The sequence below is a fragment of the Bos taurus genome, chromosome 15, assembly GCF_002263795.3.
Source record: "Bos taurus isolate L1 Dominette 01449 registration number 42190680 breed Hereford chromosome 15, ARS-UCD2.0, whole genome shotgun sequence".
NCBI lineage: Eukaryota > Metazoa > Chordata > Mammalia > Artiodactyla > Bovidae > Bos > Bos taurus.
In genome coordinates this window covers 46,195,230-46,217,124 of record NC_037342.1, presented here as the reverse complement: position 1 = coordinate 46,217,124, position 21,895 = coordinate 46,195,230, and the positions used below count along the sequence as shown (strand labels likewise).

Here is a 21,895-nt window from a genome sequence, read left to right as displayed (position 1 = left end):
TACAAAGATATCTATAGAAACTTTATAATTTCAAAAACTTGGAGACAACCAAGACATCCTTCAGTAGGTGAGTGGATAAATAAACTGTGATACTTCTAGACAATGAAATATTATTCAATTCTAAAAAAAAAATGAAAAGAATGAAATGAAATGAGAAGCAGTCTTTTGGACTCTGTGGGAGAGGGAGAAGGTGGGATGATTTTGGGAGAATGGCCTTAAAACATGTATAATATCATATGTGAAATGAATCACCAGTCCAGATTTGATGCATGATACAAGATGCTTGGGGCTGGTGCACTGGGATGACCCAGAGGGATGGTACAGGGAGGAAGGTGGGAGGGGGGTTCAGGATGGGGAACACATGTACACTCTTGGCGGATTCATGTTGATGTATGGCAAAACCAATACAATGTTGTAAAGTAATTAGCCTCCAATTAAAATAAATAAATTTATATTAAAAATAACAAAAAAATATGAGAAGACACGGAGGAAATGTAAATGTCTATTGCTAAATGTAAAAAGCCAGATCAAGAAGGCCGTGATTCCAATTGTAATATATTCTGGAAAAAACAAAATTATAGTGAAAGTGTGAAGATGAGTGGTTACAAGTAAAGGATGAGAAGGAGGAGCACAGGGGATTTTGGGGGCAATGAACCTATTCTGTTTATTTAAAAGTTTGTTACACTTCATTAGACATTTTTCAAAACCCATAGAATATGCAAGGCATATATAAACTATGTGCTCTGGGTGATATTGACATTTCAGTGTGGGTTCATCACTGTAACAAATGTGTCACTTTGTTGGGGGATATTGATAATGCAGGAGATCACGTATTTGTGGGGCCGAGAGGTATACGGGAAATCTCTGTAACTTCTGCTCGTTTTTGTTTAAACCTGAAACTGCTCTAAAAAATAAATTCAATAAAAATAAAGCAAAGTTTACAGACTTGCTGAAATTGAATCTACAACTACTTTAGGAAGGATTTAGTATTACCATATATTTTGTACCTGATAAAACAAACCAAGAAAAAATCAGTAAATACAAAGAGCACTCAAACAATATGATTAACAAATCAACCTAATGTCCTCATTTAAAACTGCTCACAACATGTTTGCATTGTGTCTGTAATGACTTTTGGGAAATTTCTAGGCTCAGCACAAACAAACTGCTTATCTGGACAGAGGACAGACACATATTTGGGTATTGTTTGTGGACAGTTGAAAGGAGAGAAGACAGTTGAATACCTGGGCTGAGGGCATGAAGATATGTATTTGGAGAGCCGATCTAGAGATCTGCCTAAGACAGAGATGTGGTCTTCAGCAGACAGGACTCCCCATGAAGGTGGATCAAAAAATGATGTCCCTATTTTCACTAATTGCCAGATTTCCAAACCTCTTCCTCTGTTTGTTTTCCCATCACATTCATCCCACTCTAATTTTTCCAGTGTCTCAGGTTCCAAATAGTTCCCTTTGACTTCTGTGTCTCTTTAGCTCACTACAATCAGACATCATATTCTCAAATTTTTCCATCCTGTTCAAACTCATGTATATACCATAGACTATGTATCAGGTGTTCTGATTGAAAATGGGGTTATAGGTATGAATACGACATGGTCAGAAAAGGTTCTGCATCAGTTGGAGGGAAGAAAATCATGAGTAGTCTAGGAGGAGGGAGAAACAAAACTTTAACTGGAGCTCCTCTAATCCTCTCTAGATTGCCTTTAGTACTTGATTCTTGAGAGAATGCATAAGGTTCATCTACCTTCTTTGAGCCTTGCTCTCTCAGTTCAGTTCAGTTCAGTCACTCAGTCATGTCTGACTCTTTGCGACCCCATGGACTGCAGCATGCCAGGCTTTCCTGTCCATCACCATCTCCCAGAGCTTGCTCAAACTAATATCCATTGAGTTGGTGATGCCAACCAACCATCTCATCCTCTGTTGACCCCTTCTCCTCCTGCCTTTGGTCTTTCCCAGAAGCAGGGTCTTTTCTAATGAGTCAGCTCTTCATATCAGATGGCCAAAGTATTGGAGTTTCAGCTTCAGCATCAGTCCATCTAATGAATATTCAGGACTGATTTCCTTTAGGATTGACTGGTTGGATCTCCTTGCAGTCCAAGGACTCTCAAGAGTCTTCTCCAACACCACAGTTCAAAAGAATCAATTCTTTGGCTCTCAGCTTTCTTTATAGCCCCAATTCTCACATCCATACATGACTACTGGAAAAACCATAGCTCTGACTAGACGGACCTTTGTCGGCAAAGTAATGTCTCTGCTTTTTAGTATGCTGTCTAGGTTGGTTATAACTTTTCTTCCAAGAAGCAAGCATCTTTTAATTTCATAGATTCAGTCACCATCTGCAGTGACTTTGGAGCCCAGGAAAATAAATTCTCGCACTGTTTCCATTGTTTCCCCATCTATTTGCCATAGATGTGGGGCCAAATGCCATGGTCTTCATTTTTTGAATGTTTAGTTTTAAACCAGCTTTTTCACTGTCCTCCTTCACTTTCATCAAGGGGCTCTTCAGTTCCTCTTCACTTTCTGCCATAAGAGTGGTGTCATCTGCATGTCTGAGGTTATTGATATTTCTCCCAGCAATCTTGATTCCAGCTTGTGCTTCATCCAGTCTGGCATTTCACATGATGTACTCTGCATAAAAGTTAAAAAAGCAGGATGACAATATACAGCCTTGACATACTCCTTTCCTGATTTGGAACCAGTATGTTGTTACATGTCTTGTTCTAACTGTTGCTTCTTGACCTGCACAAAGATTTCTCAGGAGGCAGGTAAGGAGGTCTGGTATTCCCATCTCTTGAAGAATGTTCCACAGTTTGTTGTGATCTACACAGTCAGAGGCTTTGGAATAATCAATGAAGAAGAAGTAGCTGTTTTTCTGGAATTCTCTTGCTTTTTCTATGATTGAACAGATTTTGCAATTCGATCTCTGGTTCCTCTGCCTTTTCTGAATCTATCTTGAACATCTGGAAGTTCATGGTTCATATACTGTTGAAGCCTGGCTTGGAGAATTTTGAGCATTACTTTGCTAGTGTGTGAGGTGAGCTTGAACATTCTTTGGCATTGCCATTCTTTGGGATTGGAATGAAAACTTACCTTTTCCAGTCCTGTGGCCAGTGCTGAGTTTTCCAAATTTGTTGGCGTATTGAGTGCAGCACTTTCACAGCATCATCTTTTCGGATTTGAAAAAAGCTCAACTGGAATTCCATCACCTCCTCTAGCTTTGTTTGTAGTGATTCTTCCTAAGGGCCATTTGACTTTGTATTCCAAGATATCTGGCTCTAGGTGAGTGATCACACCATGATGGTTATCTGGGTCATGAAGATCTTTTTAGTATAGTTCTTCTGTGTATTCTTGCTACCCCTTCTGAATATCTTCTTCTTCTGTTAGATCCATACCATTTCTGTCTTTTATTGTACCCATCTTTTCATGAAATGTTCCCTTTGTATCTCTTTTTGAAGATCTCTAGTCTTTGCCATTCTATTGTTTTCCTCTATTTCTTTGTATTGATCACTGAGGAAGGCTTTCTTATCTCTCCTTGCTATTTGGAACTCTGCATTCCAATGGGTATATCTTTCCTTTTCTCCTTTACCTTTAGCTTCTCTTCTTGCCTCAGCTATTTGGAAGGCCTCCTCTGACAACAATTTTGCTTTTTTGGCATTTTTTTGGGGGGGAATGGTCTTGATCCCTGTCTCCTGTAAAATGTCATGAACCTCCGTCCATAGTTCTTCAGATACTCTATCAGTTTTAATCGCTTGAATCTATTTGTCACTTCCACTGAGTTGACTTAGGTTATACCTGAATGGTCTAGTAGTTTTCCCTGCTTTCTTCAATTTAAGTCTGAATTTGGCAATTAGGAGTTCATGGTGTGTGCCACAGTCAGGTCCCAGTTTTGTTTTTGCTGACTGTATAGAGTTTCTCCGTCTTTGGCTTCAAGGAATATAATCAACCTGATTTGGTATTGACCATCTGGTAATGTTGATGTGTAGAGTCTTCTCTTGTATTGTTGGGAGAGGGTGTTTGCTATGACCAGTGTATTTTCTTGGCAAAACTCTATTTGCCTTTGGCCTGCTTCATTTTGTTCTCCAAGGCCAAATTTGTCTGTTACTCCAGGTATCTCTTGACTTCCTACTTTTGTATTCCAGTCCCCTAACATGAAAAAGACATCTTTTTTTGGATGTTATTTCTAGAAGGTCTTGTAGGTCTTCATAGAACTGTTCAGTTTCAGCTTCTTCAGCATTACTGGCTGGGGCATAGACTTGGATTACTGTGATATTGAATAGTTTGCCTTGGAAAAGAACAGAGATCATTCTGTCATTTTTGAGATTTCCCCCAAGTACCTGCATTTCGGACTCTTGTTGACTATGAGAGCTACTCCATTTATTCTAAGGCATTCTTGCCCACAATAGTAGAAGAATGGTCATCTGAATTAAATTTATGAATTCCATTCCATTTTAGTTCACTAATTCCTAAAATGTTGATGTTCACTCTTGCCATCTCCTGCTTGACCACTTCTAATTTACCTTGATTCATGGACCTAAGATTCCAGGTTCCTATGCAATATTGCTCTTTACAGCATCGGACTTTACTTCCATTACCAGTCACATCCATGAATGGGAGTTGTTTTCGCTTTGGACCCATCTCTTCAGTCTTTCTGTAGTTAGTTCTCCATTCTTCTCCAATAGCCTATTGGGCACCTACTGACATGAGGAGTTCGTCTTTCAGTGTCATATCTTTTGTTTATTCTTACTGTTCATGGGGTTCTCAAAGCAAGAATACTGAGGTGGTTTGCCATTCCCTTTTCCAGAGAATGCATAAGGTTCATCCACCTTCTTTGAGCCTTGCCCTCTCACTTATCCTTTATTTCTTACTTTGCATCTGTCTTGTTCCCCTGATTATTTCATATTAGCTCCCAGACATGCTCAGGCATTCCTATTCTAAATAAATACAAATTGGAGTTTGTCTCCTCTTTAAGTTCTCAGTCTCTTTATTCCTTTCACTATAATATTTCCAAAAACTTGAAACATTATCTTAGTAAGTATGCCTGTGCTGTAAGTACCTTAGTAAGTATGTGTGCTGTGCTTAGTCACTTATTCATGTCTGACTCTCTGTGACCCCATGAATTATAGTCCCCCAGGCTCCTCTGTCCATGAAATTCTCCAGGCAGTTCTCCAGTAGGTAGCCATTTCCTATCCAGGGGATCTTCCCAACTGAGGGATCGAATCTGAGTTTCCTACACTGTACGCTATTCTTTACTCTTTGAATCATCAAATATGAATGGGCTTAGTCACTCCCAACTCTTTGTGAAGCCATGGACTGTAGCCCACCAGGCTCCTTTGTCCATGGGGATTCTCTAGGCAAGAATACTGGAGGAGGGTTACCATGCCCTCCTCCAGGAAATCTTCCCAATCCAGCAATTGAACCCTGGTCTCCCACATTGCAGGCAGATTCTTTACCATCTGAACCAGCAGGGAAGCCCAAACTAAGGATGCCCTACATTTATTTCAGTGTCTACCAATACTGGTCTTTTGCCAGTAATGTTCTAGTTTCTATAGATTGCTCACTGAAGAAGACAGAAATGCCCTTGCTCACCCAGAGTGAGGAGACAGATAATTCATACATAAATTGATATAATATAATAAATATATAACAATATAATATTAATTATAATATTATTAAAATGTTATAATAAATATAGTATTATAATATGAAGAGGACTACTGATTATAAGGTGGCTTATCTTGTGTGTGTCTGTGTGTGAGTGCCCCTGGGTGGAACATCACACATATGAGCCCTATTCATTACCCAGCTGTCAAGGTGAGCCCCTCCTTTGCTTCTACCTACTGTTGTAGAAATGCTTTCAATTTTATTTCTCTTTCTCTCATTTTCCAGAAACAATAGTTTTTCTTTTCTTTTCTTTTAATTCAACAGTGCCTTGGCAAGGATAGAAAATTTTTCCACATAAGGAAATATTGCCATGTAGTATAGATTCTGTCTCAACTTCATTCTTGCAACAGAAGTTTAGTTTAGAAATCAATATTTCAGTACTGTTTTTGTATCCTATGACCCTAGTTATAACTATAATGTTTAAAATAATAACACAGCCTATGAAATTTTGGTTCATACATTTTGTTCTACAAAGGGTTGATTTAGAATATTATCTGACATTTATCTTATGATACTGCAATATTTTATTACTTTGCCTGCTGAAAGGAGCCTAAAATCTTCAGCTGTTCTGACAACTGAGAGCTAGAGCGGGTAAGGGTCTATGTTGTGAGAAACTCTCATTGAGATTAGAAGTGTGGTATGTGTAAGGGACAAGAATAAGTGATAAAATGGTTAGAAAATCATACAAGAGCATTTTCAGGGAGGAATAAAATCTCAGTCATAGGCCTTCAATTCTTGACTGATTTGGGAAACTTTTCTTATAGATTCTCTCTTAGTGCCTTATCAGAAACCTCTGTAAACATCTGTTATGCCTTCAGTGACCATATTTCATGGTATCCTGGAACCAGCCTATACTGTCTCATGAGAAAATTGTTAAATGTTCAAGATTTTGTAAGACAGTTATTAAGCACAACCATTATGAAAAGTAAATTACATGGGAGCACATCTTCAAATATGAAGGGATAAGTAACTCCAGGGGTCCATCCTTCCACTGAAACAATAAATGAGGAAAAATGATAAGAATCTACTTTGTTGAAAATCTGGGAAACAATTGAAGGTTTATGTGTGCTGATCAAGAAAAAGGCAACTTAAAAACGGGAGGGGAGTGTTGTGGCACTTTTACTTGCCTTGGGCCACCCTCCTCCCCTGCTTGAGAAAGTCCTGAAGATACAGGACACATTCTCATTGTGAGACATTTCTCCCTGCTTTCAAAGAGAGAAGAGCAGACCGTGATCTCAAAGATTGTGTTTGTCTACTTGGAGCATTCTGGGGGTTAGCTGAAAGACTGAAGAAAGGCAGTTTGGCTTTTCTTTTGTGCAGCACAGAGCTCCATCAGAATGCAACCAAGTGGAGGGCATTCCTTGCAAACAAGAAAGGTAAATAGACAACTCCTCCTATCTGGGGGAAGACGTTAAGGTTGAGGTAAACAATAGACATGTTGAAAACTTGATAAGAAAGACTGAGAAGAGACATTCTGTGGGGAAGTGGAACAGTAAAAAGTTCCCTGTGTGTAGGATTTATACCTCTAAATGATCTTTAGGTTCAAGAGAAGCAGAAACTAAAGGCTAAGGCAGAAGTATAAAGGCCCTGTTTAAGCATTGAAGGATTTAGAAAAGGCAAAGGAAGCAGAGACGAAATTGCCAAGATCCGTTGGATCATAGAAAAAGCAAGAGAATTCCAGAAAAACAGCTACTTCTGCTTCACTGACTACTAAATCCTTTGTGTGAATTCCAACAAACTGTGGAAAACTCTTAAAGTGATGGGAATACCAGACCATCTTACCTGTCTCCTGAGAAACTTATATGCAGGTCAAGAAGCAACAGTTAGCACTGGTCATGAAATAATGGACTGGTTCCAAATTGGAAAAGGAATATGTCAAGGCTGTATATTGTCACCTTACTTATTTAACTTCTATGCAGAGTACATCATACAAAATGCTGGGCTGGATGAAGCACAAGCTGGAGTCAAGATGGGCCCAATAAAGGACAGAAATGGTATGGACCTAACAGAAGGAGAAGATATTAAGAAGAGGTGGCAAGAATACACAGAAGAACTGTACAAAAAAGATCTTAAGGACCCAAATAATCATAATGGTGTGATCACTCCCCTAGTGCCAGACATCCTGGAATATGAAGTCAAGTCGCCCTTAGAAAGCATCACTACAAACAAAGCTAGAGGAGGTGATGGAATTCCAATTGAGCTATTTCAAATCCTGAAAGATGATATTGTGAAAGTGCTGCACTCTATGTGCCTGCAAATTTGGAAAACTCAGCAGTGGCCACAGGACTGGAAAAAGTCAGTTTTCATTCAAATCCCAAGAAAGGTAATGCCAAAGAATGGATGTGAGTGTCGGACCATAAAGTAGGATGGAATCCAAAGAATGAATGCTTTTGAACTGTGGTGTTGGAGAAGACTCTTGAGAGTCCCTTGGACTGCAAGGAGATCGAACCAGCCAATCCTACAGGAAATCAGTCCTGAACATTTATTAGAAGGACTGATGCTGAAGCTGAAGCTCCAATACTTGAGCCATCTGATGCAAAGAGCCGACTCATTAGAAAGGACCCTGATTCTGGGAAAGATTGAAGGCAGGAAGAGAAGGGGATGACAGAGGGTGAGATGGTTGGATGGCATCACTGACTCAATGGACATAAGGTTAGGCAAGCTCTGGGGGATGGTGATGGACAGGAAAGCCTGGCGTGCTGCAGTCCATGGGGTCGCAAAGAGCTGGACATGACTGAGTGACTGAACAACAAAGCAGAAGGCATGCTAAACACTGAGCTAGTATGCAAAGAGAGATGTTTTTTTTCTTGCTGTGGATTGTTTGGGTATGTTTTTGTTTTGTCTCCAGGCAAAAAAATCTCAAACAGTGCATAAACTGGTATAAGATAAAGGACACATTTCTGAGAGTGCATACCATTAACATTGTTACAGAAAAAGGTAGAAAAGTGCTAGACACATAACCAAACCCATAGGAACCAACCAAAACAAGCCCTGAGCATGAGAAGGGTTAGGATTTCAAGGGTTATCTTATTATAAAATTCAAAGTGTCCAGTTTTCCACAAAAAATTAAAACTTGCAAAGAAACAAGAAAATATGGCCCATTCACAGAAAAACTAATAGAAGCTATCTATGAGGAATCAAGTCATAGAAGTTATTCAGCAAGGCCTTTAATTCAACGGCCTTAAATATACTCAAAATACTAAAGGAAATGATGGACAAAATTGTATAACTCCAGGAGAATGATATTCCTCAAACAGTGTACATTTCTAAAGAGATGCAGATTATAAAAAGGGACCAAACTAATTCTAAGTTAAAAATTACAATATCAGAAATGAATTCACTAAGAATTTCAACATCAGCTTTGAAAAGTCAGAGTTGAAAATCAGAAAACTTGAAAACAAGTCATTTAAAATTACCCGGTCTGAGGAACATAAAGACAAGGGAATGAGCAAAAATGAAGAGAGCCTATGAGATTTGTGAGACACCATCAACAATAGAACATACAAATAATGGAAGTTCCATAAGGAGAGAATAGAGAGAAAGGGATGTAAAAGAATTTTGAAGAAACTATGACCAACAAGTCATACTTTGGTTAAATACATGAATCTACACATTCAAGAAGCTCAGTGAACTTTAGAAAGGGAAAACGCAAGAGATCCACCCTGAGACATGTTCTAATACAACTTTTAAAGGTCAGAGACAAAGGAAGAACCTTGAAAGCAGCAAAAGAGAAATGACTGTCCTAAATAAGGCAGACTCATTAAGAGAAAGACTGGACATCTTAGCAGAAACCATGGAGGCCAGAAGGCAGTGAGATGACGTATTTAAAGCACCTAAAGAAAGAGAAAGCCCATAACTCTATACCTGGCAAAACTATCATTCAAAAATAAAGGAGACGGTAAGACATTCCCAGATTAACAAGTGCTGAGGGAATTCATCACTAGTACATGTGTCCTGTTTGTTCAGTCGCTGAGTTGTGTCCACCTGTTTGTGATCCTGTGGACTGTGGCCTGTCAGGCTTCCATGTCCTTCACTATTTCCTGGAGTTTGCTCAAACGCATGTCCATTGAGTTGGTGATGCTAGATGTGTCCTATAGGAAATGCTAAAAAGAGACCTTCAGGTGGAAATGGAAGGACACTAGACAGTAAACTTGAAGCCACAGGAAGAAATAACACGGGTAAAGGAATATATAAACCAGTATTAGTGTATTTTCCATTTGTGACTCCTTTTTCTTTCCCAGTTTGATCAAAAAGACAAATCATAAAATGATAATGATAAGCCTATGTTAAATGGGCACACAAAGTAGAAAGATGTAATTTGTGACACAGTAACATAAAGGGGGGAGGGATGGAGAAATGTAGGAACAGAATTTTTACATACCTATGGAAATTCATATGATATTAATTCAAAATAGATTGTCACATGTTTGTGAGGTTAATTGTAAGCTCTAGCACAACCAATGCTAAAATACATTTAAATATACAGAAAAATAAATTAGAAAGGAATCAAAATCATACACTACAAAAATACAAACACAAAATACTGCAGTTAATGGTGACAATGAGGAACAAACAAGATATGAAACATATGAAAGACAAAGAAAAATTGAAGAATTAAATGTTTAATTTCAGTATTTATAAATGGATTAAACTCTTCTATTAGAAGGTAAATATTCTCAAAATAGATTAAAAAGCAAATGCTATTATATGCTGTCTAGAAAAGACTCATTTCATATCCAAGACAAATAGGTCAAAAGTAAAAGAATGGAAAAGGACATTCCAGGCAAATAGTTATTAAAAGAGAACTGAGATATCAGTGCTAAGATCAGATAAGATAGACTCAGTCGAAAATTGTTACAAGAGGCAAAGAGGAACACTAAATATTGATTAAAATGTGAACCCATCAGGAAGATATAAACCTAGGAACCTAAAAACAGAACTCTAACACATAGGAGGCAAAAACTGAGAAGAGAAACCAGAAATATACAGTTCTAAAATAATAGTTGGAGATTTCAATGCTATGCTTTGCATATGGAGAAACAGTTAGAAGACCAGTAGCAAACAGGGGAATTGAACAATACTCTAAACCAGCTATATCTGACAGACATAAACAGACACTCTCTCCAACATCAGCTTAGTAGTGTTTCTGCTGAACAGATTTTCTCAAGAACTTTGTGGATCTTCTGTAAATGTCAGTGGGATTCACTCCCCTAGGCAAAAGCCACATTTATATATCTTTTCCAGACAAACCCTCTAAGCCTTGCCCTCCTGCTGAAATAGTAGGAAACAGTACCGTACCTTAAGCTCCCTAGAGGACTTCTAGTTTGGTTGATATCAGTGAGGCAAACCCTTATCCTCCTTTTTGGGGAGGGTGTGGTTAAAATGATTTCTATTTAATTATTATTATTATTAATTGGAGGTTAATTGCTTTACAGTATTGTGTTGGTTTCTGCCATATATCAACATGAATCAGCCAAGTATACATATGTCTCCTCCCTCTTGAACCTCCCTCCAACCTACCATCCCACCCCTCTAGGTTGTCAGAGCAGTGGGTTGAGCACCCTGCATCATATAGCAAATTCCCACTGGCTATATATTTTACATATGGTAATGTGTATTTTCCTGTTACTCTTTGAATTGATCTCAACGTCTCCTTCCCCTACTGTGTCCACAAATCTGTTCTCTGTGTCAGTGTTTCCATTCAGTTCAGGACAGTTGTTCAGATGTGTCTGACTCTGCAACCCCATGGACTGCAGCATGCCAGGCCTCTCTGTCCATTACTAACTCCTGGAGTCCACTGAAACTCATGTCCATCAAGTCGATGATGCCATCCAGCCATCTCATCCTCTGTTGTCCCCTTCTCTTCCTGACCCCAATCGATCCCAGCATCAGAGTCTTTTCCAATGAGTCAACTCTTCACATGAGGTGGCCAAAGTACTGGAGTTTCAGCCTCAGAATCATTCCTTCCAAAGAAATCCCAGGGCTGATCTCCTTCAGAATGGACTGGTTGGATCTCCTTGCAGTCCAAGGGACTCTCAAGAGTCTTCTTCAACATCACAGTTCAAAGGCATCAATCCTTCGGCGCTCAGCCTTCTTCACAGTCCAACTCTCACATCCATACATGACCACAGGAAAAACCATAGCCTTGACTAGACGAACCTTTGTTGGCAAAGTAATGTCTCTGCTTTTGAATATGCTGTCTAGGTTGGTAATAACTTTCCTTCCAAGGAGTAAGCATCTTTTAATTTCATGGCTGCAGTCACCATCTGTAGTGATTTTGGAGCCCAGAAAAACAAAGTCTGACACTGTTTCCACTGTTTCCCCATCTATTTCCCATGAAGTGGTGGGACCGGATGCCATGATCTTCGTTTTCTGAAAGTTGAGCTTTAAGCCAACTTTTTCACTCTCTTTCACTTTCATCGAGAGGCTTTTGAGTTCCTCTTCACTTTCTGTCCAGCGTTTCTCATGATGTACTCTGCATAGAAGTTCAACAAACAGGGTGACAATATACAGCCTTGACGAACTCCTTTTCCTATTTGGAACCAGTCTGTTGTTCCATGTCCAGTTCTAAGTGTTGCTTCCTGACTTGCATACAAATTCCATGTCCTAGCCATTATAAATAGTGGTGCAGTGAACATTGGGGTATGGGTGTCTCTTTCAATTACAGTTTTCTCAGGGTATATATAGCCCTCTAGTAGGATTGTTGGGTCATATGGTAGTTTTATTTCTAGTTTTATAAGAAACCTTTATCCTTAAAACGATTGGAAGACCTATTTTTGTGCCTGATTCCTTCACCTTTTAATCTTTCTGAAGTTTTAGGGAAAAGTTGTACAGTCATACTTAACAGAGATTAAGACTGTGAATCTCTTTAATTCTTACAGATGGTGAGAAATTTCAAAATGGTAAGGTCTTGATTTCATTTTGTTTAACAGTTTTTTCCTCAATTTATCATTCTCCTCTCACATATTATCATAAATAGAAAAAAGAATTCAAGAGTCATTTTAACACTTTACTTGGAAGTCTCCCTAAGTATAAAACCAGCTTTTAAGTATTTTCTTGAGCATAACTCCAGGATATAATTTTGCTAAGTTTTTTTTTTATCACTTTGTGACAAGAATCTTCCTCCTTCTGTTTCTAATAACATGTTCCTCAGTTTCTTCTGACTCTCACTGTGGCATACTTAAAGATTAGATTTCTACCAACAGTGTGTTGAAAACATATAGGCTTTCTCTCAAAGTTCTTCTCATCTCTGCTCACTTGACTGATTTCAAAGCTATTTCCAAGTTTTTAGGTACCATTTCTAGGCATCAAAATCTGTTTTATTTTTATATTGTTTTATAATGGATTACCACAAACTTAGCATCTCAAAACACAGATATATCCCAGTTTCTGTCAGGAGTCTGGCATGACTTAGCTGGGTGCTGTATTCGCGGTTTTATAAGGCAGCACTCCAGGTGTTGACTGAGCTGTATTTTCATCTAGAATTTCAACTAGAAAAGCTGCTCTTAGCTTATACATGTTAACAGAATTAATTTTCTTGCGATTTTAGGACTGTTCACAGTTCCTGGCTACATTATCTTTTCCAAAGGCCTTTCTTTAACATGATAGCTTACTTTTGTAAGTCAGCAGGAGGGGAAATTATCTCTAAAGAAGGGCTGAGTCTCTCTTTAAGGCCTTTTGCTTGATTAAGTTGAGCCTATCCAAGATAATCTTCCTTTTGGTTAAAGCAAAATCAATTGATTTGGATCCTTAATTTTATCTGAAAATTCCCTCATCTATGCTACATTCTATTGTTTAGCAGCAAAGGGAGGTCATTAGGTAGGCCTTGAATCATGGAGCTACCCTCATCTACGTGCCAAGAAGTAAAGTATGTGAAGTCCTCAGTCCAGTGTTTGACATATACTAAGAGCTCAATAAATGTTAACACCTCCCATCTTTCGATTTTTCTAAAGTCTCTCTTGGAACCACAGTCTCAGTGCCCAGAGGTATGTGAGACTCAATGAGGTAAATCCCACTGAAGGGGGTGAGGCTTTAAAGGAGTTTGCCACCACCTAGCCAAAGGAGAATCAGATTCTCTGACTTATAAGAGCATGCTTCACAGTTTAGGAAAATCTGGAGAGAGGAACTGTTAGTGGAGACTTTAAGACTTAAACCAGAGAACCTAGAAGGAATACATATGCAGATTAGGTTTCAGGGAATTTTTCAGTGCATCAAGGTAGAGTATAGAAAGGAATTAAGAGAGTAGCATAGCCTGGGGAGTGTATGCCATCCAAACAAGTAAGATGGCTGTTATATGGAGATACATATAACCTTCAAGATATCCTTTTAGTTGACCAAAGGGACTTGGAGTTTAGGTGGTTTAGGATTATTTGAGCTATTCTGTACATGGAATTCATTTGCTGCCTATACCTATTCCAGGTGGTAGAGGCAAATTTTAAGAGATGATATTCAGTTAAGATTGGCCTCTGAACTAAAGTAACCTGAAAAGTGGTAAGAGTATCAGGGAAAGCCTCATGAAAAGAGAAAAGGCTGTTTGAATGGGATGAATAAATTCTAAGGACTAGAGGATCCTATGGGACCAAGAATGGAAATGTAGGAAAAAGAGAATCTCCCCAAGGTAGAAGCAGGTTCCAATCTCCTGGAGACTATGAAGACTGAAAGTAGAATGTCAGACCCACCACTCCAGGGAGAATAAATATAAGGTTTAATGATAATATGTCAAGTCCAATAAAGATTGGGAAGCTTACATACATAGGAGAATGAAAGGAAAGATCAAGACTGAAGGGTCTAAATTAAGGCAAAGATTCTTTTTTGTTTGTTTGATTTTTACTTTAACTAGAAACTACATACCACAACTGTAGTCAAGAACGTTGATCCTGTAGGTTTTCTTTCAGAAGTGACTTTCCGTCTCCTGAAGCTTCTGCCATGAGATGATAGGCAATATTAGGAAATAGCAATTTGGAAATTTCCAATTTCCAATTAGGAAATAATAGGAAATAGCTATATGGAAATTGCTGCAACATGGAAAATAACTTTTAACATTTTGGTATAGACTGAAAGTTAATGGAGATGCTGTTTGTCTTTTCTGCTAATGTTTTAGCAATTCTATTATTTTCTTGTTGTCTCAAAATGGGGAGATGCTTTCCTTTAGGAGATGTGGGAGATTGTAACCCAAAGAAGGCCTCTTCAGCATTTGAAATGCCATAGTCATTGACCTCCATATAGGTTAGGAAAGAACAAAAAATGTAGGACAGTAGCTCTTGCTGCTTTTTTCTTCTAAGTCTTTAAGACTAAGCCTACTGACCGAGAATTCTCAGAGCTGTCAGTTCGAGAGCACAGACAAAGACACATAGGGAGGAGTGTAGACTTCTCAATGATTGTCTCCACTGGACGATCTGGTTCAGATTTGGACAGATATTGTTGTGACACTGGAAAGCTGGGAAGTCTGTCCTGTTGCACTGTCAGGCTCCTGTCATTCTTCATTCTGCATGAGTAACTGTGCTGAGTGTTAGGTAGGAGTTGAATGTGTCAGAAGATATTTTTCAAGATTACCTTCCCTGAAGGGAACTGGCACACTATGGATATATTCCCACATTAGGAGATGATCTGCCTGTGATTTGAGAACATTGGTTTATACCCCAATGGACACAACCTTTGACCACCAAGCAGCATGGTAAAACTAAGATTTTATATTGACTACAGAAAGAGTAATGTGGAAATCAATCAATATATTTAATTCTTGCTAAAGACTGAATCCTTGGTATCTACTGTAACCTAATAAAATGATATCTGCTGAAGATGAATGCAGAGGCCTTTACTAGGTGTATGTAGGTCCAGAAAACACTAGTATTTTCCTCAGGAGTAAATCAGTTTTACAGTTAAGTTGTATACCAGGATCCCTCCTTTCCACCTCCAACTAGAGTGTTTGGGAAGAAATCCTTTGAAGTCACATAAAACTCAAGTTTGTCAGTTCTAGCAAGGATCTAGTAATAGCAATAGTCATAGGACTACATCATTGTTGAAGATCCTGTTTTGCCTTTCACTGACTTATTCTCTAAGAAAAATACATATAAAATAGTGTGTATATTCGAGCACTTGTGTATAAGGCACTTGTTCTGATAGTCTAATGTCAATGAGTCATTCTTTGTAGCTTTATGTGCCTCAGAGCTGACACTGGTGTTGTGTCAATAAAAGAGAAGTAGAGATATGTGTAATAGGAAGGATGAGGAGAAGAAAAGATTCTTTTAGTTCTTGTCTGCTTTGCTTTTGCCTACAGTTCAGGACTTTTGGGCTAGAGGTAGATTATTTACCCATTCTTCATGGTGCTGGAAAGATTTTATCAATGGTTTCTCTACCTTGCTTATCACATGAAAATGAAATGAAATGTTAATCTCTTAGTTTTGTCCTACTCTTAGTGACGCTATAGGCTGTAGCCTGCCAGGCTCCTCTGTCCATGGAATTCTCCAGGCAAGAATACTGGAGTGGGTTGCTGTTCCCTTCTCCAGGGAGTCTTCCAAACCCAGGGATCAAACCCAGGTCTCCTGCATTTCAGGCAGTTTCTTTACCGTTTGAGTCACCAGGGAAGTGTATAGTTTTGGTCTATTTGCATGCCAAATTATAGAGATAGATTTAAAGAAGGCAGGAATCTATTCAAAAAAGGCAGAAATTGCAGTAAATTAATGCAGGTGTTAAGGATTGTAATGGCCTCACTCTTCAGACGTGGAGAAGGCAATGGCAACCCACTCCAGTACTTTTGCCTGGAGAATCCGTGGATGGAGGAGCTTGATAGGCTGCAGTCCATGGGGTCGCTGAGAGTTGGATGTGACTCTGCGACTTCACTTTCACTTTTCACTCTCATGCATTGGAGAAGGAAATGGCAACCCACTCCAGTGTTCTTGCCTGGAGAATCCCAGGGACGGGGGAGCCTGGTGGGCTGCTGTCTCTGGAGTCGCACAGAGTCGGACACGACTAAAGCGACCTAGCAGCAGCAGCAGCAGCACTCTTCTGACTGATTGAATTTGACTTGGTTTTAAACTAATGTAAAGTTTAAAACATGAATTAATCTTTCAAAGTAGTTGTCCTCAGACTTTATATTGTATAACGATTACCTGAGGACAACTTAAAAATGTGGATTCCCAGCCCCACTCACAGAGAATCTGACATGGAGGGTCTACGTTACTGCTGAGGAACTATGGTTTTTAAAAACACCTCAACTTTCATTTTACAAATGCTGCCAAGTGGTAAATCACATTAAAAAAAAACAAAAAAACTCTCTTCTAGGAAAACAGTTTTTAGTGGAGAAAAGTTGGGAGTGTAAAAAATAAATTTGCCATTTCTGTTGGCCTGAACGTGATGATGTATCATTTGACTCTCTTTACTTCTTAGTTTCCAGTTGAAGTACTCTTTCTTTCTCACTATTTGAGTGAATACACATGAAAATTCAACTGCTGTGCTAGAATGTTCAAGTGAGTTAAATTTTTTAAGACTTTAACTTCAAAGGATAAAGAAATGGAAAGGCCTGTGCAGAGGTATAAAGCTTTTTAAGGAGACAGGTAGGCTAGATCCAAAATGCCGCTGACATGTGACTAATATGGTCAGAAAAATTACATGAAATTTCTGATAATTTCAGAAATTATCAAAGAAAAAAAATAGACTATTTCCCAGAGCTGTAGTAGGCCTGATTGTCCATAATGAAAATTTACATCAAATTATGTATGAAATTAACAATAACAGAAACAACTCTGTTTACTAGATCCTGGAAATACTCTCCTATTTGTAGAGTGGACAGTAAGGAGTTTGAATATTAAGCAAATGAACAATCTTGATTATATACAGATATGTTATTAATAAAAGCAGATGGATGTCAGAGTTCCCAGGAGTAGCATGGTATTGCTACATGATATTATAGCACTATTTTCAATATTCTTAAGGTATATGATTTGGATCCTAAGATTATCTGTCAACCAAATTAGTAAAGGAAAAATTAAAGCTACTAGTGTAAATGATTTTTACTGTATAAGACAAAAATTAAAAACAGTTATAATGAAAATTCTAGCTAGTTCATATAAGCAATGAATGCTTGAGAGGGTATGGAGAAAAGGGAACCCCCTTGCACTGTTGGTGGGATTGTAAATTGATACAGCCATAAGGAGAACAGTATGCTGCTGCTGCTGCTGCTGCGAAGTCGCTTCAGTCGTGTCCGACTCTGTGTGACTCCAGAGACGGCAGCCCATCAGGCTCCACCATCCCTGGGATTCTCCAGGCAAGAACACTGGAATGGGTTGCCATTTCCTTCTCCAATGCATGAAAGTGAAAAGTGAAAGTGAAGTCTCTCAGTTTTGTCTGACTTAGCGACCCCACGGACTGCAGCCTACCAGGCTCCTCCGTCCACGGGATTTTCCAGGCAAGAGTACTGGATTGGGGTGCCATTGCCTTCTCTGGGAGAACAGTATAAATATTCCTTAAAAAACTAAAAATAGAACTAAAATGTGACCCAGCAATCCCACTAGTGGGCAATTACTGCAAAGAAAACCATATTTCAAAAAGACACGCACCCCTGTGATCATTGCAGTACCATTTACAATAACCAGCATATGGAAACAACCTAAATGTCCATCAACAGAGAAATGGATAAAGAAGAAGTGGTACATATATACAATGGAATATTATTCAGTCATATAAAGGAATGAAATTGGGTCATTTGTAGAGATGTGGATGGACCAAGAGACTTTTATACAAAGTGAATTAAGTCAAAAAAAGAAAAATATCATATATTAATGTATATATGTGGAATTAGAAAGAATTGCCATAGATGATTTATTTATAAAGCAGAAATAGTGACGCAGATGTAGAGAACAAATACATAGATAGGTATCAAGGGGGAAAGGAGGATGGGATGAATGGGAAGTTGGGACTGGCATATACATACTATGTATAAAATAGGTAACAAATGAGAGCCTACTGTATAGCTCAGGAAACTGTACTCAGTGCTCTGTGGTAACCTAAATGGGAAGGAAATCCAAAAAAGAGAGGATATATGTATTTGTATAGCTGATTCACTTTGCTGTACAGTAGCAACTAATACAATATTATGAAGCAACTATACTTCAATAAAAACTTTAAAAATTCCAGTTAGCTCAATACAGGATGAAGTGGTATAGGTGAGGATACTGTGTGTGTGTGTGTGTGTGTGTGTGTGTGTGTGTGTGTGTGTTTGTGTGTCTGTGTGTGTTTGGTGGTAATGAGAGTGAAAATGTACCAAACTGGTAAAAATTTATTTTTGAATGTGACATATAAAAATGAAAGTTAGTAATGACATAAAAGGGTGATTCCTTTCTCTGTGTGTGTGTGTGCATGCTCAGTCATGTCCAACTTTTTGTGACCACATGGAATGTAGTCCCCCAGGCTTCTCTGTCCATCATCCTAACTAATGAAATGATAAAATGAAATAAAGAAATCTCAATTGGTATCACAAAAGTAGACAAGAAAAAAATTCTAAAGAAGAAATTATGGGTACATATAAATAAGTGACAGGAATAAGTCAAGTTTTTCATCCTTATGTATATGCCAGTAGAACTCTGTTTAAACACATATCAAGACACATCCACCAGAATGTTCATAGCACCACTAGTCATAAAAGTAAAAATTTAGAAAATACTACAGAGAAAGAGACATGGTTCTGATTCCTAAGGAACTTAAATTCTACTGATGAGTTATGGCAAGCACACAAATAGCCATAATACAAGAAGATATGAGAGCTATTAAAAGAAACTAAGATTTGTCACAAGGAACACCCTCTTCCAACAACACAAGAGAAGACTCTATACATGGACATCACCAGATGGTAAACACTGATATCAGATTGATTATATTCTTTGCAGCCAAAGATGGAGAAGCTCTATAGAGTCAGCAAAAACAAGACCAGGAGCTGACTGTGGCTCAGATCATGAACTCCTTATTGCCAAATTCAGACTGAAATTGAAGAAAGTAGGGAAAACCACTAGACCATTCAGGTATGACCTAAATCAAATCCCTTATGACTATACAGTGGAAGTGAGAAATAGATTTAAGGGGCCTAGATCTGATAGATAGAGGGCCTGATGAACTATGGATGGAGGTTCATGACATTGTACAGGAGACAGGGATTGAGACCATCCCCATAGAAAAGAAATGCAAAAAAGCAAAATGGCTGTCTGAGGAGGCCTTACAAATAGCTGTGAAAAGAAGAGAAGTGAAAAGCAAAGGAGAAAAGGAAAGATATAAACATTTGAATGCAGAGTTCCAAAGAATAGCAAGAAGAGATAAGAAAGCCTTCTTCAGCAATCAATGCAAAGAAATAGAGGAAAACAACAGAATGGGAAAGACTAGGGATCTCTTCAAGAAAATCAGAGATACCAAAGGAACATTTCATGCAAAGATGAGCTCGATAAAGGACAGAAATGGTATGGACCTAACAGAAGCAGAAGATATTAAGAAGAGATGGCAAATGTTCATGGATTGGAAGAATCAATATGGTGAAAATGAGTATACTACCCAAAGCAATTTATAGATTCAATGCAATCCCTATCAAGCTACCAACGGTATTCTTCACAGAGCTAGAACAAATAATTTCACAATTTGTATGGAAATACAAAAAACCTCGAATAGCCAAAGCGATCTTGAGAAAGAAGAATGGAACTGGAGGAATCAACCTACCTGACTTCAGGCTCTATTACAAAGCCACAGTTATCAAGACAGTATGGTACTGGCACAAAGACAGAAATATTGATCAATGGAATAAAATAGAAAGCCCACAGATAAATCCATGCACATATGGACACCTTATCTTTGACAAAGGAGGCAAGAATATACAATGGATTAAAGACAATCTCTTTAACAAGTGGTGCTGGGAAATCTGGTCAACCACTTGTAAAAGAATGAAACTAGACCACTTTCTAACACCATACACAAAAATAAACTCAAAATGGATTAACGATCTCAACGTAAGACCAGAAACTATAAAACTCCTAGAGGAGAACATAGGCAAAACACTCTCTGACATACATCACAGCAGGATCTTCTATGACCCACCTCCCAGAATATTGGAAATAAAAGCAAAAATAAACAAATGGGACCTAATTAACCTTAGAAGCTTCTGCACATCAAAGGAAACTATTAGCAAGGTGAAAAGACAGCCTTCAGAATGGGAGAAAATAATAGCAAATGAAGCAACTGACAAACAACTAATCTCAAAAATATACAAGCAACTCCTACACCTCAATTCCAGAAAAATAAATGACCCAATCAAAAAATGGGCCAAAGAACTAAATAGACATTTCTCCAAAGAAGACATACAGATGGCTAACAAACACATGAAAAGATGCTCAACATCACTCATTATCAGAGAAATGCAAATCAAAACCACTATGAGGTACCATTTCACGCCAGTCAGAATGGTTGCGATCCAAAAGTCTACAAATAATAAATGCTGGAGAGGGTGTGGAGAAAAGGCAACCCTCTTACACTGTTGGTGGGAATGCAAACTAGTACAGCCACTATGGAGAACAGTGTGGAGATTCCTTAAAAAACTGGAAATAGAACTGCCTTATGATCCAGCAATCCCACTGCTGGGCATACACACTGAGGAAACCAGAAGGGAAAGAGACACGTGTACCCCAATGTTCATCACAGCACTGTTTATAATAGCCAGGACATGGAAGCAACCTAGATGCCCATCAGCAGATGAATGGATAAGAAAGCAGTGGTACATATACACAATGGAGTATTACTCAGCCATTAAAAAGAATACATTTGAATCAGTTCTAATGAGGTGGATGAAACTGGAGCCTATTATACAGAGTGAAGTAAGCCAGAAGGAAAAACATAAATACAGTATACTAACGCATATATATGGAATTTAGAAAGATGGTAACAATAACCCTGTATACGAGACAGCAAAAGAGACACTGATGTATAGAACAGTCTTATGGACTCTGTGGGAGAGGGAGAGGGTGGGAAGATTTGGGAGAATGGCATTGAAACATGTAAAATATCATGTAAGAAACGAGTTGCCAGTCCAGGTTTGATGCACGATACTGGATGCTTGGGGCTAGTGCACTGGGAGGACCCAGAGGGATGGTATGGGGAGGGAGGAGGGAGGAGGGTTCAGGATGGGGAACACATGTATACCTGTGGCGGATTCATTTTGATATTTGGCAAAACTAATACAATTATGTAAA

General features: G+C 38.5%; 1 protein-coding gene and 1 long non-coding RNA gene across 2 annotated transcripts in view; one reads left to right on the top strand and one right to left on the bottom strand.

The window, feature by feature from the left end:
• Nucleotides 1-21,895, top strand: part of LOC104974257 (uncharacterized) — a 140,105-nt gene that overhangs the window by 60,127 nt on the left and 58,083 nt on the right. The window lies entirely within an intron of this gene.
• The window catches only part of LOC101903126 (interferon-induced very large GTPase 1), a 62,353-nt gene that overhangs the window by 28,822 nt on the left and 11,636 nt on the right, over nucleotides 1-21,895 (bottom strand). Inside the window, exon 2 of the mRNA XM_059875117.1 lies at nucleotides 14,529-14,598. The gene's annotated coding sequence lies outside the window, so the exon portion shown is untranslated. The remainder of the gene's footprint in view (nucleotides 1-14,528; nucleotides 14,599-21,895) is intronic.